The 26748-nt window shown below is 43.4% G+C and overlaps 1 protein-coding gene across 1 annotated transcript in view; it reads right to left on the reverse strand.

Annotated features, from left to right (window-relative positions):
• LOC145393103 (uncharacterized) overlaps positions 1 to 26748 on the reverse strand; it is a 163959-nt gene that overhangs the window by 113622 nt on the left and 23589 nt on the right. The gene's annotated exons all lie outside the window — the stretch shown is intronic.

A 26748-nucleotide genomic window follows, 5' to 3' on the forward strand; every position in this document is an offset into this window, starting at 1 on the left:
TAGGGGAGTGTTGTTTATGGTGAGGTGTGGGATATGACTGTGATCTGCTGTCCAGTTTGTGAGAAGGGTCACTGTAGATTTGGCTGGGGCTATTTTGAGCCTGTCTGTGATGAACCATTCATGTAGTGTGTTGAGGTAAGGTTGGATGATGTGTGCAGCTGTTTTTTTTTTTTTTTTTTTTTTTTTTTTTTAAATGCAAGGAAGAAGGAACCAAAGGCCATGAGCCCGCAGTAACAGTTCCCTCCAAGAGAAAAACAAAATACAATAGAGAGCCAAATTCAAGATCCAATCATTTTGAGATGCCTGGACACACTGCGTTTGAAAGACTGGAGATCATAGGCAGCAGGAAATACGGACAGAGGAAGACAGTTCCAGAGCTGACCTGTTGCATAAATGAAAGCCTGGGAGTAACGGTTAACTCTTGCATTAGAGAGCTGGACAGAAAAGGGATGAGAGTTTGTGGCCAGACGGGTGCTACGCGCCCGTCGTAGAGGTGGAGGAATGCAAGCAGACAGTTCAGAGGAGCAGTGACCATTAAAGTAGCGATAGAAGAGAGATAAAGATGCAACAGTGCGGCGAAGAGACAGAGGTTGAAGGGAGTCTGTAAGAGGAGGAGAGTTAATGAGACGAAAAGCCTTTGACTCCACCCTATTGAGAAGAGCTGTATGTGGGGAGCCTCCCCACACGAGAGTTGCACTCCACACAGGGGCGGATAAAACCCCTGTATAGAGTCAACAATTGTGCAGGGGTAAAGAAAGAGTGGAGTCGGCTTAGCACACCTAATCTCTTGGATGCAGATTTTACAAGAGATGTAATATGATCTTTCCAAGATAAGTCCCGAGTAAATGAAACCCCAAGTACGTTCAAGGATGATGCAGGATTAAGATGAATATTATTAAACATTAGTGGGTATACCTGTGGAAGATTTTGTCGAGTTGATAGGTGCAAAAACTGAATCTTTGATGCATTAAAAACAACCATATTATTTTTACCCCAGTCAGAGATACGAGCCAAGTCAGACATTAGGTGTACCATAGCCTCATCCCTTGTTTGTTGAAGTAACTGTTGAGATGGGCGTTGCGGGAACCCAATGGAAAGGTGAAGGGTGGAGTCATCAGCATATGAGTGGATAGGGTTAGATGTACAGCTTAGAAGATCATTGATGAATAAAAGGAAGGGAGTTGGTGATAGGACAGTGCCCTGAGGAACACCACTGTCGATAGATCTACGAGAAGAACGATGGTCGTCTACAACAGCGGCTATAGAACGACCAGAAAGGAAGCTAGCAATGAAGGCACAGATAGAAGGATAGAAACCGTAGGAGGGCAGTTTGGAAATTAAAGATTTATGCCGGACTCGATTGAAAGCCTTTGAGATGTCAAGTGCAATGGCAAAGCTTTCACCAAAGTCACGAAAGGAGGATGACCAGGAGTCTGAAAGGTAGGTGAGAAGATCGCAGTGGAGCGTCCCTGACGGAACCCATACTGACGATTGGAAAGAAGTTTGTGATAGGAAAGATGCCTTAAAATTTTTCTATTGAGAATTGACTCGAAAAATTTTGAAATACAGGACGTTAATGCAATTGGACGATAGTTGGAGGGTTGGGAGTGGTCACCCTTCTTTGGGACTGGCTGAATGAGATCACACTTCCAGCAAGAAGGAAAGGTACAAGTTGACAGACAAAGGCGAAAGAGTTTGCCTAGGCAGGGTGTAAGCACAGAAGCACAGTTCTTGAGAACAACAGGATGGACCCCATCAGGCCCATATGCCTTGTTAGTACTGAGGCCAGTGATGGCAGAAAATACATCAACTGAAAAAATTTTAATGTCAGCTATGAGGAAGTCAGAGGGGGGAAGTGATGGAGGAACAGCACCGGAATCGTCTAAGGTGGAATTGGAGGAGAAAGTCTGTGCGAAGAGATCTGCTTCATCAGTAGAAGAAATAGCTACGGAACCATCAGAGTAGAAAAGAGGAGGGAAGGATGATGAGGTAAAGTTGTTAGAAAGATTTTTGGCAAGGTGCCAGAAGGAGCGGGAAGAATTCGAGTTGGAGAGTTGAGAGCATTTAGTATGGATGAAATTATTTTTAGTAGAGCAAAGAACAGACTTAGAAAGATTTCGGGCAGAAACATAAAGATGATGTGATTCAGGGGTGGGTTGGCTCCGGTACCTTTTGTAGGCCCTCTCCTTGTTGCGGATAGCATTAGAACAAGCGTGATTAAACCAAGGCTTTCTTGCGTTAGTCAAAGGATATGAGAAAGGAATGTATGCTTCCATGCCCGAGAGAATAACCTCCGTAATGAGCAAGGCACACTCAGATGGCTCCCGGCCATGGAAGTAATAATCATTCCAGGGAAAATCAAAGAAGTACTGCCTGAGGGCCTCCCAGTCCGCGGCTCCAAAATGCAACAGACGACGTTTCTCTGGAGGATCCACAGGCCGTATCGGAGTGATAGGACAGGTTAAGGTAATAAGATAGTGATCGGAGGAGCCCAATGGAGAGAAAAGATTAACAGAATAAGCAGAAGGATTAGTTGTGAGGAAGAGGTCAAGTATGTTGGAGCTCTCTCCAAGGCGGTCAGGGATATGGGTAGGGTGCTGTACAAGCTGCTCTAGGTCATTAAGGATAGAAAAGATGTAGGCTTGTTCACCAGGTGGATCCGTGAAAGGAGAGGAGAGCCAAAGGTGGTGGTGAACATTGAAATCTCCTAGAATGGAGATTTCAGAGAAAGGAGAAATGGATAGAATGTGTTCCATCGTAGAAGTAAGATAGTCGAAGAATTTTTGATAGTCAGTAGAATTAGGGAATAAGTAAACAGCACAGATATATTTAGTCAGAGAATGACAGGAAAGCCGAAGCCAGAGTGTAGAGAATTCAGAAGAATCGAGTTCAGGAACACGAGAGCAAGGTAAGTCGTCGCGTATATATACACAACAGCCACCTTTGGCTTTGAAATGAGTATAGAGAAAGTAGGAGGATACAGAAAAGGGTTTGCTGTCAGTTGCCTCAGACAGCTGAGTCTCCGTTAGAAAAAGAAGGTGAGGTTTAGAGGAGGAGAGGTGGTGCTCAACAGAGCGTAAGTTAGAGGAAAGGTCGCGAATGTTGCAGAAATGAAGAAGAAGAGAGTCAGACAGTGGTTCCAGGCACCTTGAGTCGTCACCGGGTGCATACATGTAAGTGTTATATCATCTGCATAGGAAGCTATGTGTATCTGTGGGGTGTGGGGTGTGGGTATGTCATGCATGTATAGGTTAAAGAGTGTAGGGGACAAAACAGGTCCTTGGGGGATGCCATTTGTGAAGCTCCTGATGTTAGAAGACTGACTGGCAAAAATTACATGTGCACATCTGCCTGCTAAGTAGTTTGCCAGCCATATTTTTGTGTTACTGTGCATGTTTGTGTTGAGTACTATGTTTGTGAGGTTGTGGCGGGGAATGGCATCAAAAGCTCTGCTGATGTCTAGTGTGATTAGGAGTGTTCAGTGTGGTGGTCTAGATGAATTCATGCCATCAAAAACTCTCTGTGTAAGGTCTGTAAGAAGGGTGTTTGTGGAGTTTAGTGGCCTAAAGCCATGTTGTGACTGGGCTAGGGGAATGTGGGGTGTAACTAGTTGTAGTACCAGTCATTCAGTGACTTTAGAGGGGGTGCAGAGGAGTGTGATGGGCGGTGTGAGGAGGGTAACGTGGGGTCTTTGTTGGGTTTAGGGATAGTGATGATAATGCCATGCTTCCAGATGTTGGGTATTATGTTGTGTGAGTAGCTGTAGTTTGGTATGTTGGTGAGTGCTTGTATGCCTTGTGGTCCAAGTAGTTTAACCCCTTAACCGCGGGGCGTCACTTTCGTGACGCTTGGGAGCAAGGGATCATACCGCGGAGTGTCACTTTTGTGATTCTGTGTTATTTTGAATTCACCCGGGCTTCCAAGTGAGGGCTTGTATCATCTATCAGTACTGCCAATGTCCAACACTAGTCAGCACTCCTAATCTCATCTGTACTCCCATCCATTGTTGACAATTTAGCCATTTCTCCCCGTTCTTGACTCCCCTCTCTACCCCCCCTCCATTACCCTATCCTCTCGCCTGCCCGGCCGTGCTACGCTAAGTAAATCTTCCCTGGAATTTTTGACTGATTTCATCCATTGAAATAAGCCCTATGCCCTATTCTTATACCAAATAATATATACCAAAAAGAAATAAGGTAAGTGAGAGTGCCATACACCTTGAATTGGCTAATTATCACCTGACAACACCTCACGTGCACTCGTTCGCTAATTTTCGCTGTTTATTTCCCCTTGAAATATGCCGTATAATCTATTTTCGTAATAAATATACATATAAGGAGGGAAGGGAGAAGCCTAAATGATATTTACATTCACCTGGAACTACCTAATTTATAATGTATTGTCTAGATTCCCTGCCAATCATTTCACAGCTATAAATTAGCTGTGTCAAGAGGCTAACGTTGGCAGTAATGATTTCCCTAGGTAGGCCACCACCCCGGCCCACCCTTATCAGTTCACTCTCATCTTCCAGTGTGGAGGTACGTCTGTTCGCTCTTGCTAGCTTCAGGGACTTTTCAACCCCATGCAAAGGGCCCTGTAACCTTTACCCCCTACTAAACCTCGTGTGGAAAGAGGTAAAGGGCTGACAATTGATAAAAGAGTGACTACGATCTTTCTATTGAGTAAAACAGTGCAAATGGAATAGTAAATAATGTGTAAATAACGTGTAAACAGAAAGTGAAAGTAATGAATGTAAATATACGTGAACAGTGGAAAATAGTTTTATAAGTTACTTCAAGTGACAGTGCATAACACAGTGTAAATAAAATAGAAATGTAAATAACATAAATAAAATAGAGAACATAAATAGAAATGTAAATGAGTAGTGTTATAAGAATACGAGTATATACCCTAGGAGTAATGAAAGTGAAAGTTTCACTCTAGCATGTCTGAATGCTATGAGTTATGAGAGTGAAGATGAAAGTGACATTCACTCTCAATGCCAGTATACAGGACGAGAAAGTGAATGCTACGTATTTTACTGAAAGAAATTGAATCCCTACAGTGACAATAAACTAATACTACTGAAGGAAACTTATGGATAAAAACTGAAGATATATATAAGTGTTATATAGTAATAGAAATATAAAGTGTGAGGGGTTTTATGAATAATAAATGACAGAGTACCAAGAGCGAACTAGCGCAAGTGCGACGGTCAGACGCGCTCGTAATTTTCATTGCTTTCAGAGTGGGTTTTTATTTGGAGTATGAATCCCAAACTACTTGAAAATCATAGAGTAGTGTTTATAGTGTTAATATCTGGCTGTGGTAATCATATTACGGGTTGTCGGGAAGTGTAAAGTGGAGACTTCGTTACCCAACTTCAGAGGTCTACACAAGTCCTACGGTAACCGACGAAGGCTCAACAAACATTCCAGGAGAAAGCTGAAGGTATGTGCCATAAGCATATGTAATTTTAATATTCTAGGACTAATAACTGATTTTTGGGAAATATTTTTTGAGAGTCTGTCGGAGCCTGAATAACCCCGCGGCACACGCAAAACATTGGTAAACATGCCCGCGGTGTAGGGGTTAAGGTGAATGTTGCTTATGTTGTCTAGTCCACAGGCAGATGAGTGCTTGAGGTTGTTATTGATGTGCTTCCTCTGGTTGTAAGTGAAAGGTGCGTTGTCTGGGTCTGTAGGGAACTGTCTCTTACGTCGGATGATACGTCGGTCTTCGGGATGGGGGTTTAAATGGCTGACTTGTGAAAAGTGATTGATGAGAGTGTTTGCTTGTTGTTTGTTTGAGGGTATGGTGTCTGTCATTGTGATGGCAGCGTGTGATTGTGTGGTGTTGCTGTTGGAAAGTGTGATGCTGTTTAGTGTTTTGTAGAGTTTGCTGGTTTGTTTTGTGGTCAAGTGTTTTGGATGTAATTTTTCCAGTTTACTGTTTGCTGTTCTGATACTATATTGTTTATCTGAGTGTTGAGTTCTTGTATTTGTTGTACGGTGTCTTGTGTATGGGGTGTTGTTGAGTGTCGCAGTGTGTCCCGTTGTCTGATGAGGCCTTGAATTTCTGGTGTGAATTTGGGGTTGTGTCTCTTTCTCTTGCCTCTAGGGATGTGTCTTTTGTCTGCATTTTGTATAATTGTACTGAAAGTGTGCATAGCGGTGTTGATGTTTGTGATGGATGTACTGTTTAATGTTTCGAAATGTTGTTCTGTTTCAGTTACAAAGGCCTCCCAGTTGGCTCTCTTATAATCAGTGTATTTGTGTTTGTGGCCAGCTGGGGTGATTCTGATTTTGGTTGTGATGATGACTGGGAGGTGATCAGAACCTAGGGTTTTGACCACTCTCAGGATGTAGTGGGGGCAAGGTTTGGGGACTAGAAGGTGATATCTGGGAATGATGGGAGGAAGAGGGCTTGGTGTAGGATATGGGCATGTTGGTCTAGATTGTTCAGTAAGAAAAGATCTACCTGGAATTGTAGTACCAGCCCTCTGTCTGTCAGGGTTGCTGACATGCCAGGCCAACGATTTGGCGTCGAAATCACCACCCAGGATGATGTTGGGTATATTAGTGATGTGGTGTATCCGTGGAGAGTAATTGTGTGGTACTGTGGGGGATGACTGGGGGGGAATATATGTGTTAGCGATTGTTATGTGTGATTTGTTACCAGTGTGTATTTTAACTGATTGTATTTCTGTTGTAGTGTCATGTGGCGGGAGAAGTGACTTTGTGTGAGGACTGGTATCTGCAAAGTTGATGGATTTGTGTACCAGGGTGATGAGTCCACCACCACCGCCGTCGGCCCGGTCTTGTTGAATGGTGGTGAAGTTATGAAATGTCGGTGTTTTCTGTGCTCTGTGTAGTTTTGTTTCTTGTAAGATGGCAATGTGTATGTTCTGTTGTTTGAAGAATTGTGTGAATTCTTGTTTTTTGGTGTTTATGCCATCTATTTTTAACTGAAAGATGTTTATGTTGTGTGTGCGATGTGTGTTGGCTGCTGCAGCACGGGGGGGAGGTGGTGTGGGTGGAGGGGAAGGGGTAGGAGGAGGTTGTGATGGAGGTAAGGGTTGAGGTGGATTAGGATGGGTTGGAATGGGAGGAGTTGGGGGACTGGATGGTGTGGGAAGGATCGGTGGGTTTGGCTGTGGAGGTGTGAAGGAAGTAGGGGTAGGATTGGTGGGGTGGTTAGTGGGTGGAGGGGAAGGAGCATAAGGAGCAGGTCCAGGTGTTTGTGTAATGTTTTCCGAATGCAAGTGTTGTGCAGGTGTAATGGGTCCAGTTCTTGCAGAAATTGCACTGAACTGAACCTTTTGTCTGTCGGCTCGACGTGATAGGTTTTGAGCATGTAGGACATGTGTATTTGTTGGTGGGTCCTGGACTGCGCTCAATGTCCCTGGCTAGAAGAAGTCGTCGAGAAATGACAGCGAGGGAGTCATTTCTCGGTGGAGAAAAAATGTTGTTGTTGTGTGTATTGTGTTGGGAGACGTGGTACTTGCCTGGGCAACCGAAGCCACTCCCAGGTACTCGGGCCCCGTGAGGGCCCGGGGGGGATTTGCGGTGGTTTGGCCCCTATGCTGTCCTCCTCTTCTCTTCGACGGCCTCTGGGGGGTAGACCCACGACGAAGACGCCACCGCTCCAGGTCCACTGACATCTGTATACAGTAATCCCTTAATTTACACAAGGGTTACATTTGCAGACCCTTCGCGTATGTGGTAAATTCGCGTATACGTTCTGTGTATGTGTGCACGTAATTACGCATGTGTATTAAGTGTATTACATCTGAATAATACTGTTTATGCACTACTTACACCTAATAAAGTAGCATAAAGTATGAAAAACAACAAAAATGTAAGAAATTTAACACTTACTGAAAGCTGACAAACACAGGTGTATGTGGAGACGCTTTAGCAGTCTGGTGCGCTAGCCCTCACTGCCTTCCGTATGATATGTTCTGCCTTCATTATTGTACGAACAGTTGACTCATTCACCCCAAACATACGGTTCCGAGACAATTCGCAATCAAGTCAATTCACCGTCAAAACATGGACAATTCCCCGTCAGGACAATTCGCACCCTGAACGATTTCCCATCATTCTGTATATATACTTATTATTAATTAATACTTTAATAACTAATTAGTGGTAGGTGGTGGCGACCATCATCCACTCACTTGATGTAGTGCTGCCTACTTCTTCCTTAGCCTTTATCATTCTTTTTCTGTGCCTGTCCTCCTCTCTTCCTATTTCTCCCATCTTTCCTGTCACTTCTTATTGCTTTTCTTTCCTTTACAGGTGGCTTTACATTGAGTGACAAGCCAAATGGTTTCCTGTAAGCCAAGAAACCATTTACAACGCTGGGTGGTAACCATATAACCAAACCATACGTGCTCCCTACATGTCAACAAGTGGGTTGGTGGAGGGTTAGTGCCCCTCCCCGTAAAACAAATAACTCAAAGTCAAATGGCCACCCCTTACGGGATTATGGCGTCTGGCAATAGATAGATAGATAGAATAACTAATTTTCAGGGGGATTTTATAACTCATATAAGTAAAAAACTTGTGTACTTGCTAAATAAACTGGTATGTAAATAAATGACGAGGAATCGCCCTGACGGCGAATTGTCTTATTATTATTGTGATGGCGAACTGACTTGATGGTGAATTGTCCTGAAACCAAACATACGACCAACAGCACTCGCTGACATTCCTTCCCTAAGTTTGTCCAACACTTTAACTTTCTCTGTAAGCAACATCACTTTACGAGCCCGCTTTGGTGTGTTACAACATGCAACGCCCACCTCAGCAGTTACTTCAACAAACAAGGGATAAGGCTATGGCACACCTAATGTCTGACTTGGCTTGTATCTCTGACCGGAGTAAAAATAATCTTGTTGTTTTTAATGCATCAAAGACTCAGTTTTTACACCTATCAACCCGTCAAAATCTTCCACAGGAGTACCCATTAATGTTTAATAATATGCAGCTCAATCCTGAATCATCCTTGAACAAGCTTGGGGTTTCATTCACACGGGACTTATCTTGGAAAGATCATATTGCATCTCTTGTAAAATCTGCTTCCAAGAGATTAGGTGTGCTAAGCCGGATCCATGCCATCTTTAGTCCTGCACAGTTGTTGACTTTATACACATGTTTTATTCACCCCTCTTTAAAGTACAACTCTCATGTGTGGGAAGGCTCCCCACATGCAGCTCTTCTCAATAGGGTGGGGTCAAAGGCTATTCGTCTCATTAACTTTCCTCCTCTTACTGACTCCCTTCAACCTTTGTCTCTTTGCCGCACTGTTGCATCTTTATCTCTTTTCTATCACTACTTCAATGGTCACTGCTCCTCTGAACTGTCTGCTTGCATCCCTCCACCTCTATGACGGGCGCATACCACCCGTCTAGCAACAAACTCTCATCCCTTTGATGTCCAACTCTCTAATGCAAGAGTTAACCATTACTCAGTCCTTCATTTATGCAACAGGTCAACTCTGGAACTGTCTCCCTCTGTCTGTATTTCCTACTTCCTATGATCTCCAGTCTTTCAAACTCAGTGTGTCCAGGCATCTCGAAATGAATGGATCTAGAAATTGGCTCTCTTTTGTATTGTTTTTGTTTCTTGGAAGGAACCTTAATGCAGGCTCAGCCTTTGGTTCCTTCTTCCTCGCATTTAAAAAAAAAAAAAAAAAAAAAAAAAAAAAAAAAAAAAAAAAAGCTTAGGCCCCATGTTGGCAAACAAGGCAAGAAATCACTGGAAGGCAGAAAAATAAGCCACAAATAACGATTCACGAGTCACGCATGGTTCGTGCGTCAGATTCAAACTGACTGTGTGGTGCATGGTAGACCAACCTCCCACCCACACACACACACACACACACACACACACATGCACACACATGCACACGCACACACACGTATGTGCACAAGCAGCGGGTAGGCATTTTTATATTTCACTTATTTCTCCCATACATTAAAATTATTTATTTGATTGCTATAATTTTATTTTTCAATTACCGTACGAAAAAATTCATGAATAACCAAAATCGCATGAAAAAGTTTGCATGAATTGAGGGATTACTGTATAAGGTTCACTTTCGTTTGCCCAGGCAAGGATTAACACGTGACAGCAACAGCGGATGACCAGTAGATCATCGTCTCAGTCTGTATATGACTAATATGGCCTGCCAGGCAACTCTAACCATTCGGTGGGGAACTAGACATGCATGCACGATGGGGAGTTTCCACACTAGTCCCAGAGGCCAGGAGACACCCGCCATTCGGTGCAGGGGCAGATGGGCGGTTTTACCGTACACTTACTCGTGGCTTGTGGTCTGTGTTACATGCGCAGTAGCCACTGGTTCTCCTCAGCCAGGGACAACGCTCGCCTCCTTCGTAAAAAAAAAAAAAAAAAAAAAAATTTCTTGAAGATATACCCAATGTGTTTCCCAGGTAAAATTACATAGATTATCTTTACCTAACCTTACCAAACCTAACCTATCCCATCAGGGATGCTTGGCTAAGGTGGCTGACTGTGGTATTGAAAAAAAAAACCAATACCGAAAGGAAGTGTATGGTACAGTACAGTACTGTACTATACATACACACATACAATATTGTACTGTGTACAGTACAGTAATACAGTACTCTGATATACGATACCCCTAGATGCAATACCCTGACTTAACGATCAGGGTAGAAATACAACCTTACCTCACCTAACGACGGCCAAACCCCGGTATAACGTTTTTTTTTTTACCAATTTTGATGATATTTTAGACTAAAATCATGTGTTTAGGTTGATTTCTGAACAGTTTTTAGACTTAGAGTAATGTTTCAGCCATAGGTGGGGTGAACATTGTCATTTAGGGGTACAGTTTACTAAGCTTGATTTTTCCAGGCTTGTATTTGAAGATTTTCATTTTTTATTTGTTGGTTTTATTCAGTTACTTACAGATGTTAGGCTTAGGTTGGCTTCTTTTATAGCCATTAGGCAATTTAGATTGGCTTTAAACTTGTTTTGGGGCTCATTTGGGTGGGTTTTAAACTTGGTTAAGGGGGAACCCAAGACTAAAAATCGCATGCCATTATTTACATGTTAAAACTACCCTGAAACAGTATATAATACCCCACCTAACGATGGGTTTATACCTAACCAATTGCATCGTTAACTCCTAAAGTACTAATCTCGATGATCAAGCTTTTTGCCGCAAGTTCTTAAAAGGACGAGCAACACTGATTGCAACATCCACAAATAACTAGCGGCAGCTGGCTCCACCTCGAATCCGACATAGATGGCTTCTAACCAATCAGAACTAAGTGTTGGACACACCGGAGGGGGGACCCAGGCCCATACCCACTCCTTCTCGTCACATCCCTCTACCCCACTACCTTGTTACTACCCTACCTCCCTCCATTCTTCCCACCACCACCACCTCTCCCACACCCTCCTCATTCATCCCCCCTCCCATGTGGATCCCCCCATGCCCCCCCCCCCAGATGAGGGTATTTCCCCCCTACTCTCCCTCCATGTCCCTGTACTCCACTGGGGCCCTTCCTTTGTGTCTGGTGGTTGTCTCCTCCCATCCCTCCATCCCTGTACACTCCCTCCTGGCCTTACCACCTCCCACCACCATCCTTCACCCCCCCACCCCCTAGCACGCAGCATCTTTACCTCCCCGGCCTCGAATATTTTGCATTTTTTTTACTCTTTATGGCACGTGTTTTTTAATCATTACCTGTAATTTATTCATGTCTTTGCATACAGATATGCACACCACAATTATTTTAGCTGTCTTTATTTGAAACCCACTCAAAGAAAAAAATTATTTTCCCTAGCTAGATTTGACAGCTCAGAGGGGAGGGGAGGGGGGAGGGGAAAAGAGAAAGGGGAGGTTAGGCAAGGGGAGGGGAGGGAAGGGAGGAGAAAGGAGGGGAAGGAGGGGACTGGAGGTATGGGGAGCGGAGAGGAGGAGAGGATAATTTTTACTATTTATCATATTTTCATTGGACGGAGTGGGGGGGTTCATGACCATTTTCCCTAGCTAGATTTGACAGCTTGGCAGGGAGAGGAGAAGGAAAGGAAAGGAGAGGAAAAGAGAGGAGAGGAGAGGAGAGGAGAGGAAAGGAAAGGAAAGGAAAGGACTGGAAAGGAAAGGGGAGGGGAGGGGAGGGGAGGGGAGAGGAGAGGGAGGGGAGAGGAGAGGGAGGGGAGGGGAGGGGAGGGGAGGGGAGGGGAGGGGAGGGGAGGGGAGGGGAGGGGAGGGGAGGGGAGGGGAGGGGAGGGGAGGATAATTTTTACTAATTGTCATATTTATTGCAGGGGTATGTCACCCTTTTATTTTTTTTTAACCCCCTAACCGCGTGGCGTCACTTTTGTAACGCTTGGGAGCAAGGGATCATACCATGGGGCGTCACTTTTGTGATTGTGTTATTTTGAATTCGCCCGGGCTTTCAAGTGGTAGCTTGTATCATCTATCAGTACTGCCAATGTCCAACACTAGTCAGCACTCCTAATCTCATCTGTACTCCCATCCATTGTTGACAATTTAGCCATTTCTCCCCGTTCTTGACTCCCCTCTCTACCTCCCCTCCATTACCCTATCCTCTCTCCTGCCCGGCCGTGCTACGCTAAGTAAATCTTCCCTGGAATTTTTCACTGATTTCATCCATTGAAATAAGCCCTATGCCCTATTCTTATACCAAATAATATATACCAAAAAGAAATAAGGTAAATGAGAGTGCCATACACCTGGAATTGGCTAATTATCACCTGACAACACCTCACGTGCACTCGTTTGCTAATTTTCGCTGTTTATTTCCCCTTGAAATATGCCGTATAATCTATTCTCGTACTAAAAATATATATAAGGAGGGAAGGGAGAAGCCTAAGTGATATTTACATTCACCTGGAACTACCTAATTTATGATGTATTGTCTAGATTTCCTGCCAATCATTTCACTGCTGTATATTAGCAACTGTCAAGAGGCTGACATTGGCAGTAATGCATTTCCCTAGGTAGGCCACCCCGGCCCACCCCTATCAGTTCACTGTCATCTTCCAAGGTGAAGGTACGTCTGTTTGCTCCTGCTAACTTCCGCCGCTTTTTAGATCCATGCAAAGGGCCCTGTGACCTTTACCCCCTACTAAACCTCGTGTGGAAAGAGGTAAAGGGCTGACAATTGAAAGAGAGTGACTACGATCTTTCTGTTGAGTAAAACAGTGCAAGTGGAATTGTAAATGTGTAAACAGAAAGTGAAAGCAATGAATGTAAATATAAGTGAACAGTGGAAAATGGTTTTATAAGTTACTTCAAGTGACAGTGCATAACACAGTGTAAATAAAATAGAAATGTAAATAATGTAAGTAAAATAGGGTCTGGTTAGTACTTGGATGGGTGACTGCCTGGGAACACCTGATGCTGTTGGCATCCCTACATGTCAAGTGGGGTTGGTGGAGGATTAGTGCCCCTCCCTGTAAAACAATTAACTCTAAGCCCTTGGCCACCCCATTTGGGATATATGGCGTCTGGCAATGGATGGATGGAAAATAGGGAACGTAAATAGAAATGTAAATGAGTAGTATTATAAGAATACGAGTATATATACTAGGAGTAATGAAAAGTGAAAATTTCACTCTAGCATGTATGAATACTATGAGTTATGAGAGTGAAGGTGGAAGTGACATTCACTCTCAATGCTAGTACACAGGACGAGAAAGTGGATGCTACGTATTTTACTGAAAGAAATTGAATGCCTACAGTGACAATAAACTACTATTACTGAAGGAAATTTATGGATAAAGGCTGTAGATATATATAAGTGTTATATAGTAATAGAAATATAAACTGTGAGTGTTTTTATGAATAATAAATGACAACACCAGCAGCGAACTAACACAAGTGGGAAGGTCATACGCCCTCGTAATTTTCATTGCTTTCACAGTGTTTTTTTTTTTTTGGAATATGGATTCCAAACTATTTGAGAATCATAGAATAGTGTTTCTAGTGATAATATCAGGTTGTGGTAATCATATTACGGGTTGTCGGGAAGTGTAAAGTGGAGACTTCGTTACCCAACTTCAGAGGTCTCCACAAGTCCTATGGTACTTGACGAAGGCTCAACAAACACCCCAGGAGAAAGCTGAAGGTATGTGCCATAAGCGTATGTGATTTTAATATTCTAGGACTAATAACCGATTTTTGGCAAATATTTTTAGAGAGTCCGTCGGAGCGCGAATATGCCCACGGGTACCGCAAGAAAAAGCAAATCAAGCCCGCGGTTAAAGGGTTAAGCATATTACAATAGTTTATAACAACTATACACACCAAAAAAAATTGATTTTGGTGATTTTTGTACGTATTTTTGTGAAGAAAACAGGTGTGAGTGGCGTAGTTTCTTTCTTGCCAGGGTCGTGACGGGTAACTATTATCAACTTTGACGGGCCATAGCTTGGTAACTATTGGGTCTAGGAGGGTGGGGTTTGCGTTTTCAAGGGTGTAAATTCAAGCTCAATAAATTGGGCATAAAACTGTTAACCTTTGAGGAAGTCGAAAAATAGGCCTGTTTTTGCGTCCTGGAGGGTAATCAAGGCTGGAGAATTGCATACCCTAGGGGTTAAACAAGGGTATACCTGTACAGTACTATCATATGCATTGGTACAGAAATTACTCTACCGATATTGTAATCATAGTGTGGGATGGAATGCGTCCCCCCCCCCCTCTCTCTCTCTCTCTCGCTCCCTTTGTGTTTGTGGTCTGTCTTCCATTGGCCAAGCGACTTTTGACCTCTGGTAGAAAGGCAGACGGGAGCTGTCACCAAATATGTACTCATGGATTGTGGTCAGTGTTACATGTGCGGTGGCCACCGGTACCCCTCAGCCAGGAACTACGCTCACCTTGTCCTTTAAAAAATAACCGTAGGATTCTCTCGAAGATATGCTCGATGTGTTTCCCAGGAAAAATTACATAGGTTAGCTTTACCTGGCCTTACCAAACCTAACCTACTCCAGTAGTGTTGCTTGGCTAAGGTAGTTGACTGGGGTATTGAAATGAATACCCACACTGAATGGATGTGTACTGTACAGCATTATACTGTATTTACACACATACAATACTGTATTGTGTACAGTACAGTACTATCATATGCACTGGTACAGAAATTATTGTACTTATATTGTAATCATATCATGGGAGGGAATCTCTCTCTCTCTCTCTCTTTGTGTGTATGGTGTGTGTGCCTCCCAGTGGCCGCACGACTCTCGAACTTCAGTAGAGAGGCAGACCAACGCTGTTACCGAAAATGTCCTTGTGGCTTGTGGTCTCTGTTTGAGTGTGTGCCTTTTGGGCAAGACTTAGCACGGTGGCCACGCGACTTTCGACATTCGGTGGTGAGGCAGAAAGGTGCTGTCGCCGAGCGTGTAACTGCAGCTTGTGGTCTGTGTTACAATCTCAGTGGTAGTTAAGAAAGAGCTAGCCAGGTGAACGCGCGATACTGGACATTGGGTGGGGATGCGTACGGATGTTTTGACACCATTTGCAGGTTACAGTCGTATTGCTCGGGTGCTGAAGGTTCACTGAGAGTGATCAGACGAGGAGGCAACTTTGACCATTCAGTACAGGGGTGGACGGACATTTTAGCTCTGGTTGTGGGTTATGGACTACTTCCCGCTCATGGCTCAAGCCCAGCGGCCACGATATTGAATGTTTAGACACGTCAGTTGGCCACTTGAAGTTCTCGGGCACTTTTACGTCCGGATAATAGCAACTAAATTAGGATAATGGTTTAACAGAGCCAAGGTCCAGCATCTGGATGTTGTACATGTTCAGATAATGAGTGTCCAGGATAATTGAGGGATTGCTGTACTGTCAAACCTAAGATTTCCCAGTGAGATTTTTTTTTTTCCCTTCAATGCATGAAAAAAGGACCAAAGGCCAGGAGCCAGCAAACTATTCCCGCCATGAAAAAAAACAAAAGCAAGATAAAAAAGAGCCAAATTCAAGTTTTGTTCATTTCGAGATGCCTGGATACATTGCATTAGAAAGACTGGAGACCACAGACGGGTAGACAGCTCCAGAGTTGACCTGTTGTATACATGAAGGATTGGGAGTAACAGTTAGCTCTTGCACTAGAGACCTGGACAGAAGAGGGATGAGAGTTTGTTGCTAGACTGGTGCCACGTACCTGCTGTAGTGGTGGAGGGATGCAGTGACCATTGAAGAAGTAGTGATAGAAAAGAGATAAAGATGCATTGGTGAAGTGAAGAGACAGAGGTTAAAGGGAGCCAGTAAAAAAGAGGAGAGTTATTGAGACGAAAAGGCTTTGACTCCACCTTGTTAGGATGAGCTGTATGTGGGAAGCCTCCTCACACGTGAAGGTTGCACTCTACACAGGGGCAAATAAAACCCATGTATAATGTCAACATCTGTGCAGGTAAAAAGAAGGCAAGGAACTGGCAAGCTGACTTAGCACACCTAAGCTCTTGGAAGCAGATTTTACAAGAGAGATAATACGTTCTCTCATAGATTTATCCCGAGAGAATGAAACCCCAAGTATGTATAAAGATGATGCAGGATTGTACTCCTGTGGAAGATTTGGTCAGGTTGACAGATATAAGAACTGAGTTTTTGATCCATTAAAAATGATAAGATTACATTTACCCCAATCAGATACATGAGCCAAGTCAGACATTAGGTGCGCCATAGCCTCATCCCTTGTTTGTTGAAGTAACTACTCAGATGGATGTTGTGGAGAGCAAATGGAAAGATGAAGGGCGGAGTCATCAGCGTATGAGTGATAGAGTTACACCCACCGCAAACTGACTTAGGGCCTACACACAGAATTACTATGGGAGAGTTGTCTATCTTTGCTTTGTGTTTCCATCTCTTGAATTTTTGGGGCAAGAAGTAACTGACAACTCCTCTGGTGTTGGTGGGAGGCGGTGAAACACTCAGCATGTCAGTGCTTGCCCAGAAGCGAGAGTGAGAGTATATGTTCCCGTCGCTCCAAGCTTGCACCTCCCTCTTTTTTCGTATGCATTACTGTTTGCCCTGTTATTTTCCTAGAGTCGAGTTTTTATGGCTGGAAAGTGCTGCTCAAGGGATGAGACGGTCCGTATCATTGTATGGAGGAAGGATAATGTCCCTATCAACACGATTTGTGAACGTACTGGACGTGCAAAGTCGACCGTCATGCAGATTCTTGCTGCAGCCATCTGATATCATAGCAGAGCACAAGCATGGCAGTGGAAAGAAGAGGATGACAGATATGCTTCTAAAGAGGGGAGTAATCAAGAATCCTCGACTGACAGCAGCAGAATTGAAGAGAATGCATCCCCAGCTGTTACAAAACGTCTCAATTTGAACTATCCAACACCACTTGCAGGAGCTGGGTTTGCCAAGTCGCACCACAGCCAAGAAACCGCTTCCCACTGACCACATGAAGAAGCAGCGCATTCAGTTTGCCAAGAAATAGGCACACTGGACATCAGATGAGTGAAGAAAAGTTATGTTTTCCAATGAAAGCACATTTCAAGTGTTCCACGTGCGTTCTGCCAAAGTTCATCGCCCTGCTTCCTGTAGTCGATATGACCCTGCTTACACGGTGCTGACTGTTAAGCACCCACAATCAGGGATGTTTCTCAAGTGAAATGGAATGGGGAGGCCTCTATTATCTTCCTAAGAGCTTGATGATGAATGGTGGCCAGTACATTCAAGTTCTGAAAGATCATTTATTAAACTTTCTTGATATTCATGGATGCAACTTTTTCATGCAGAATTCAGCTCCATGTCACAAGTCAACAAAGGTGACAAAATGGCTTCAGGATAATTGGATTAAGGTCCTCGGCTGGCCTGGCAACAGTCTGGATCTAAATCTGATAGAAAACTGCTAGGCAAAGATGAAGAACATCGTGGCAGAGATGAAGACACCCAATCTGGACAACCTCAAGACTGAACTGACAAATGTTTGGTGCAAAGAAATGTTCTTAGATTACTTTACAGATCTATGTGATTCCATGCCAAAATTCATTCAATTGGTCCTGAAAAACATGGGAAATATGATTTCATATTAATGGATGGCATTTCATGAACAAACATAGTGATCTACTATAATTTCTGTGTTTTTTCATATCTTGTGGGGGGAGGTCCTAAGTCAATTTGCGGTAGCTGTAGATTTATACTTAGGTCAGTAATAAAAAAGGGCAATCTGAGACTGCAAACCTCTGCCAAGGTTGAACAGTCCCTCATTTGTCAACACCCCTGCAAAATATTCCCCCTATTCTTTTTTTTTTTTTTTTTATGTAGCAGGAACCATATATAACACATGTGGTAATATTATGGAGATTTTATCTTGTAATTTTCACTATCCACTCAACCGCTGTACTGCTGCTCTCGGGTGCCTGCCCTTTCCTCTCTTTCTTCCTCTTCTATCTTTCTTTCCTTCATTCACTCCTCTTCCTTCTGTCTATGGATGACTCTACACTGTGACAGTCCAAAAGGTTTCTTGTACACCAGGAAACCATTTGTTATGCTGAGTAGTAACCACATAACAAAATTATGGCGCCTGGTGGTTTAGTGGGTAATTATGGCACTCCAATTGAACCAGTGCAGGTTTATATCCAAGGGATGGTTGGGGTTTACTGCTAAATGTCACAACAAACTTGCCTAGCCCCAGGCTCATGTGCTCCTCATACAAACATAAGAAAAGAGGATAACTGCAGTAGGCTGGTTGGCCCATGCAAGGCAACTCCTAGAAGAGTAACTGAGCTACTAGAATGAGATAAGGATAGCAAAAGAGAAGGCTCTCCCCCACCCTCCAAACCCTCCGGCAGAAACTGGCAGGAAAAAGTAGGGAAGAACATCATGCAGTGTAGTAAAACTGGAGTGGACATTTTATAAGAATGCGTGAAAGGAGAAAAAGAGACCATCATCGTGTAACCTCAAAAGGAAAACGAATGAATTAGCATTGTTTTTTTTATTTTATTTTTTTCTATATCCACCCCTTATTTGTCATATGCTTATCTAGCCTATGCTTGAAACTCTCAATGGAAGAGACAGCAACTACAGTAAAAGCTCGATTAACCAGAATGCGTGGGGATTCTTCCATTCCAGATATGGCATTTTCTGGATGATCGAATGTTACTCTTGGAAATTTTCTGGGAGATCAAACAAATGAAATAGCGCCAAACTTGGGACTTTATTTCGTAAAGTACATTATGCAGTATTAGATACAGTACAGGCAAGATACAGTACAGGTACACTCACGCTCACTAATATCTGCCCAGAGGTGACCCCTTCCTGCCTCAGAATACCCAGGGAAGAGGGGAAGGGGGGGACGAAACGAGCTCCACCTGCCACTACCCCAGCTCCCGACCATTCCCCATACCCCTACCCAACTCCCCACCCCACTCATCATTCTTAACTAGCAGTTACATCTCAAGTTGATTTCATGTTTAACACTCTTGGTCCCACTACTATTACAAACAAAGAACATTAGGATATGTTAAAAGAATATAACTATCAACATGTTGCAGCAAGAAATTAATGCATTATGATGCTGATAGTAAAACAAAAATGTTAACAATGGCCACCTCAGGCCTCCTGTGTTGGGTGCACTGCTTTGCAAACACACACACAAACACACACACACACACACACACACACACACACACACACTGAAAATCACAGACACAAACACACCCAAACACGTAGGCACAGACACAGACGCATGCCAACACCCAACGCATGGATGGCCGTTGTTAACATTTTTGTATTATTGTCAACGTTATAATTCATTAATTTCTTGCTGCAGCATGTTCACAGTCATATTATATACTTTTACATATCCTAGTGTTTTATATTTGTGTATTACTAATGTGACTATGAATGTAAAGTATGAGGTTAGCTTGAGATGTACCTGCCAGTTAAGAATGACGAGAGGGGGGTTGGGAGGGGTAGGGGTATGGGGAAGAGTAGGGAGCTGGGGTAGAGGCAGGTGGAGCTCATTTCGTCCCCCCCTCCCGTCTTCCCGCAGTATATGGGGGTATGAAAGCTGCACCCCTGAGCAGAAATTAGTGATCATGAATGAACACTACACACAAAAAGACAGCAAGAGAAACTGTAAGGACAGAACACAAACCAGCAAACATTACCAAAAATTATTTAAAGAAAAATTTGGCATATGTTACAAGCCAAAATAATTTTGAAAACTTAGCTGCATACACTACTTTATCCTGTACTGTACAGAACTAATCAAGAATTATAGAGGGATGACCGGTATACGGAATATTTTTGACCCCATGCCGGATGGAATTTGCATTCCAGTTATACGTATGTGCCGATGCATCAGATGCCGGTTAATTGAGCTTTTACTGTACTTCACTGGGTGGCTTATTCCATTCATCTATTACTCTATTGCCAAACTAATTTCTACCTACTTCCTTACCAAGAAGGAATTTTTCAAGTTTGAAACCATTACTTCTAGTTCTATCCTGTATCTATCTATCTCTCTATAGCCCGACGCCCTAATCCCGCAAAGGGTGGCTGCAGACAAAATGCCTCCAAGTCGCTCTGTCACCCACCATTTGACTACCCTCCCCCCAAATCACTCCACCCTCCCTCATGTACCTCAACTCCATCCCTCCACCTCATCCTCAGTCTACCCCTCCCTCTCCCTCCCTCCACCTCACCTACATACACCCTCTTAGTCAGTCTTTCATTCTCCACTCTCTTCACATGTCCACACCACCTCAGTGTATTTCTCCTAATCTTCTCAACCACATCCACATCCACCCCACAACGTTCCTTCACTTCTTCATTCGTCAACCTGTCCCTCCACGTCACTGCACATGCTCCTCTCAAGTAACTCATTTCCACTGCTCTTACTCTTGACTTGTTCCCTTCTTGCAAGGTCCATGCCTTGCTTCCATATGTCAGGGTAGGGATCACAATACTATCATGCAGTGACTTCTTAACTTCCATACTCACCTCCCTATTTCTCATCACTGCTTTCAGTGTACCAACAACCTTCCTTCCCTGCTGTATCCTTTCATGCACTTCATCCCCCAAAGTTCCATCCTTACTCATCACACTACCCAAGTACAGTACTTGAATGCTCTCACATTCTCCATATCCTCCCCATCCAACCTCACTGCACACTCTGTGACTTCATTCCTCTCAAACACCATAACTTTACTTTTGTTTACATTAACTTTCACATTCCTCCTCCTACACACTGTCCCAAACTCATTCACCAAACCTTGTAACTCCCATTCATCTTCACTCAACAATACTGTAACATCAGCAAACAGCAACACCGGATTCTTCCAAATCTCACCCTCATTCATTAGAGCCACCCCCACATCCACTGCCCTACCTTGCACCTCCTTTACAACCCCATCCATGTTATATATTACTCGTAAACAGCCATGGAGACATCACATAACCATGTTTCAGTCCCACACTGAGATCAAAGAACTCACTCAGCTCACCATCCACTCGCACCGTAGCCCTAGCTCCCTCGTACATACTCTTCACAGCACTCAACAATTTCCCCTCCACTCCATATATTCTTAATATCTTCCACATACCTTGCCTATCTATTCTGTCATAAGCTTTCTCCAAGTCCATGAAGGCAGCATACACTTTCCTTCCCTTCTCTAGATACTTCTCCACTAAACATCTTACAACAAATATCTGATCTACACACCCTTTTCCCCTCCTAAATCCCCCTTGTTCTTCTCCAACTAGCTCCTCTGTTATATGCCTAACCCCATCAATGAGTATTCTACCATATATTTTACCAGTCACACTAAGAAGGCAAATACCCCTAAGGTTACCACATACTTCTCTCTCCCCTTTTCCTTTGTAACAATTGTACCCGATTTCCAGTCCTCCGGAACCCTTTCCTCTTCCCAAGCCAATGTACATAACTTCCATATCCACTCCACTACAATCTCACCCCCAAACCTCAGCATTTCACCACACAATCCATGAATTCCTGGGGCTTTTCCCATCTTGATCTTCACTGCTTCCACTATTTCCTCCCTACTGCTCTCTTCCTCCCTCCTCTCATCTCTCCTTCTCCCAGCCATTCCCCAGCCACTTATACTCGCACTGCTCTCACTCTCTACATTCAACAAATCTTCAAAGTGCTCCATCTCCTCAATTTCTCTCTCTTCTCCACCAACAATCTATTATTCCTATCTTTCACTCCCCTACTAATTCCCCTTTCACACTGCCTTACTTTCTTTACCTCCTTCCAAAACAATTTCTTACTCTCCCTCCGTTTCACACTCAGATTCCTCCCAAATTCTTCATCCACTTTTTTCTTACTCTCCTTCACCGGTCTCTTCACCTCCCTTCTCCTGTTCACATATATCTCTCTCTTCTCTCTCTCATCTTCTCCCCTACCTCTACTCGCTAGCCATTCACTATATGCCTTCTTCTTTTGTTCCATAGCTCGTTTCACCTCATTATTCCACCATGCTTTCCCTTGCACACCCCTACATCTCCTCCTCACTCCACAAACCAGCTCACACGCTGCACCTATCTCTTCCATGAATATCTTACATATTGCTTCCACCCCTTCCACCTGCTCTAACTCATACCTTCCCAATCTTTCTTCCACTATGCTCTTATACTCTGCCATTCTCTCACTATCTTGCAATTTCTCCACTCTTCTCACAGGAGCTGTTTCCTCCTGTCTTCCCCTTCGTCTTTTCAACCATTTTCTTTGCAGCCTTACCTTGGCCATCACTAAGTGATGGACTGAGATTCCATTCCCCCACCCTCTCCACACTCTTGCATCCACCATTTGTCTTGTCATTCACTCATCCACACACACAGTCTATCACTGCCTTCCATTCAACAAGTTCACCATCCATCCTCCTCATAACCCTCCATGTATACCTGTGGATCATTCTATGCCGGAAATAGGTGTTAGCTATTGCTAACCCCTTACCAGCACAGATATCCAACAAAGCACTACCATTCCCATCTACTTAAGCTGACACACCGCACTGACCAACCACTCCATCCACTCGTACAGGCTCATTTTAATTACCTTGCAAATATCTCCTTTATTTACTCCCTACATCCACTTAAACACCTCAATTAAGTCTCCTCTTACTCTACATCTCTCTAGTAAGTGCAGACTTACTCTACATCTCTCTAGTGAGTGCAGACTTGGTCTTTTTACACTGTCTTCATATGACAGGTTCCGAACATTATGTATCATTTCTGTCATTCTTCAACGTACATTTTCTAACGAGTTTCTATCCATTCTACAATACGGGCACCAAAATTGTACGGCGTAGTCTAAATGTGGCCTTACTAGCAAATAAAGTTGCAATATTACTCTTGATGACCTACTGCTCACGCTTCTCGAAATAAATCCTAGAACCCTATTTGCTTTACTTCTCGCCTTGGTTTGAGATATTTACGAACCATAACTCCTAGATCTCTCTTGCATTCCAATTTACTAATTTCTTTGTTATCTAAGCTGTATTTAGTATCTCCAATGGTCTTGACTACGTTAATTTTTCAACATTAAATTCCATTTGTCAAGTTTTAGACCATTTGCACAATATATCGAGGTCCTTTTGTAAGTTATGGCAATCGTCAGCCGGGTCAATGATACGCCCTATTTTTGGCATATCATTAACTCGACTGACGATTAGATTGGATGATGAATGAATGAATGAGTTTTTGTGCATGCATTATTGACAATATTTAATGAGTTACATGCAATAAAGTTGAAATTGCCACTATCCTGCTATGGTAAAGAATCTTGGATCTGGGTGATGATCCAGATCACCACCAAAATCCAATGGACTCTTCCTTTGGCCATACTCTACCCCTCCAAAAAATTTCAGCAAAATCCATTCATAATTTTTTGAGTAATCCTTCTAACAGACAAACAGACAAACAAACCAACGCCTGCAAAAACATAGCCTCCCTGGCAGAGGTAATAAAAGGAAGAGAGTTGGTGATAGGACAGAACCCTCAGGAATACCATTATCGGTAGCTCTAGAAGAATTGTGGCCATCTACAACAGCAGCTACAGAATGACCAGAAAGGGAGCTGGAGATGAAGGCACAGATAGAAGGATAGAAACTGTAAGAGGGCAGTTGGGAAATTAAAGACTTATGCCAGACCCGATCAAAAGCCTTTGAGATGTCAAGTGCAATGACAAGGCTTTCGTCAAAGTCTCAAAAGGAGGGTGATCAGGAGTCTGAAAGGTACATGAAAAGATCGCCAATAGAGCATCCCTGGCGGAACCCATACTGACGATCAGAAAGGAGGTTGTGATAGGAAAGATGCTTTAAATTTTTTTGTTAAGAATAGACTTGAAAACTTTTGAAACACAGAGTGTTAAAGCCATTGGGTGATAGTTACAGCAATGGTAATGGTCACCCTTCTTTGGGACAGGCTGAACAAGAGCAAACTTCCAGCAAGAAGGAAAGACACAAGCTGATACACAACGTCAAAAGAGTTTACCTAGGCAGGGTGTAAGCACAAAAACACAGTTCTTGAGGACAACAGGAGGGACCCCATCAGGACCATATGCCTTGCTAGTACAGTAATCCCTCAATTATCCGGATGTCCATTATTCAAATGATCCAAAACCTGGATGCTGTGATCTGGCTATATTAAACCATTATACTACATTCTTCCACTTTATCCAAACAAAATGGTTGCATCCGGGTGGAAATTATGGCAGTGTAAACATTTTCGCCTGTCCATGCAGGAAAAGGCTGGTGGCAATGCTGTCTGACTCAGTAGTTCACCTGGAATCCACCAGAGTCCACCTGCCTCTGACTCAGTTTCCACTCAGTGACTGTGTTTATCAGATGTTTCACACAGTTCTCTCAGAAGAACATGGTGGCGCATGTGGTGACTTTCGTGGTGGTGCCTTACTTGCTTCAGGTATTACTATTCCTCTCATGCTTTCTTCCTCACTGAGGACTCAGACTGTGACTAGGCTCCCCAGTGTACGTACCCCACTAGAACACACGGGATTTGCACTCAATGACCTCGTCCTAGGTCATTTTCGGTCTACCTCTCACTACCCTACTCCCAACTCACTTTCTGCACCCAATTATCATTATCATTCCCCATTCTCTCCACATGCCCAAACCATCTCAATCTACCTCTCCTCATCACAACACCAATACACTCCAGTCCTGTCCTAGCTCTCAACTCTTCCATCATAAACCTAGCCCCCCCAGGCCTTGCACTCAAGGATGCACTCACTGCACATCCACCTAACCACTACCACTTCTGTATGTATGAGTCTGCAAATATCCTCTTCCTTTACTGCCCAGGTCTCACTACCATACAACAAAAAACTGCTAAACCATAGTAATTGCTTGGCTGTGGTTTACTGGTCTGCTTGACCAGATATAGTAAAGTAAAACAACAAAAACAAGTGTTTGCGATGTATTGTAGTGGCTTTTTAAAATGGCTTTCAAAGTTAGGTTATGTACAAAGAGGGGCCAAGGGAGAAGTCCATTATCCAGGCGCAGCCATTACCCAGACATGCCTTTGGCTCTATTATGTCGGATAATCAAGGAATTGCTGTACTGAGGCCAGTGATGCCAGAAAATACATCAACTGAAGAAATTTTAATGTCGGTCATGAGCAAGTCAGAGAGGGGAAGTGATGGAGGAACAGCACCGGAATCGTCTAAGGTGGAATGGGAGGAGAAAGTCTGAGCAAAGAGTTCTCCATTATCAGTAGAAGACATAGCTACAGGGCCATCATAGTGGAAAAGAGGAGGGATGAATGATGGGGTAAAGTTGTCAGAAAGGTTTTTATTAAGGTGCCAAAAGCAGTGGGAAGAATTCAACCTGGAGAGTTCAAAGCATTAAGTATGAATGAAATTTTTAGAAGCGAAGAACAGACTTAGCACGATTCCGGGCAGAAACATAAAAGAGATGAGATTCAGGGGTGGGTTGGCTCCGGTTCCTTTTGTAGGCCTTAGAACAATCGTGATTAAACCAAGGTTTTTAGCATTTGTCAGAGGGATATGATAAAGGAATGTATGCTTCCATGCCTCAAAGAATAATTTCTGTAATGCGCAAGGCATACTCAGATAGCTTTCAGCCATGGAAGAAATAATCATTCCAGGGAAAAATCAAACAAGCACTGCCTGAGGACCTCCTAAACAGCAGCTCCAAAGTGCCACAACTGACCCTTCTTGGGAGCGTCCACAGGCCTTACTGGAGCGATAGGACAGGTTAAGGTGATAAGGTTGTGATCTGAGGAGGCCAACAGAGAGGAAAGATTAACAGTGTAAGCAGAAGGATTAGTTGTAAGGAAGAGGACATGTATGCTGGAACTCTCCACAAGATGGCCAACGACATGGGTAGGGTGCTGTACAAGCTGCTCTGGGTCATTAAGGTTAGAAAAGATGTAGGCTTGTTCACCAGGTAGTTCAGTGAAAGGAGAGGAGAGCCAAAGATGGTGGTGAACACTGAAATCTCACAGAAAGGAGATTTCAGAGAAAGGAGAGATTGATATGATATGTTCCAACTTAGAAGTATGATATATAGTTGAAGAAATATTCACAGTCAGCAGAGTTAGGGGATAAGTAAACAGCACAGATATACTTAGTCAGAGAATGACAGGAAAGCCGAAGCCTGAGAGCGGAGAATTCAGAAGATTCAAATTCAGGAACACAAAAGCAGAATATGTTGTTGCATATACATAGAGAACAACCACTTTTAGCTTTGAAAT

The sequence above is a fragment of the Coenobita brevimanus genome, chromosome 3 (genome assembly GCF_032717465.1).
Source record: "Coenobita brevimanus isolate Jiangsu-jjx chromosome 3, ASM3271746v2, whole genome shotgun sequence".
NCBI classification, from domain to species: Eukaryota; Metazoa; Arthropoda; class Malacostraca; order Decapoda; family Coenobitidae; genus Coenobita; species Coenobita brevimanus.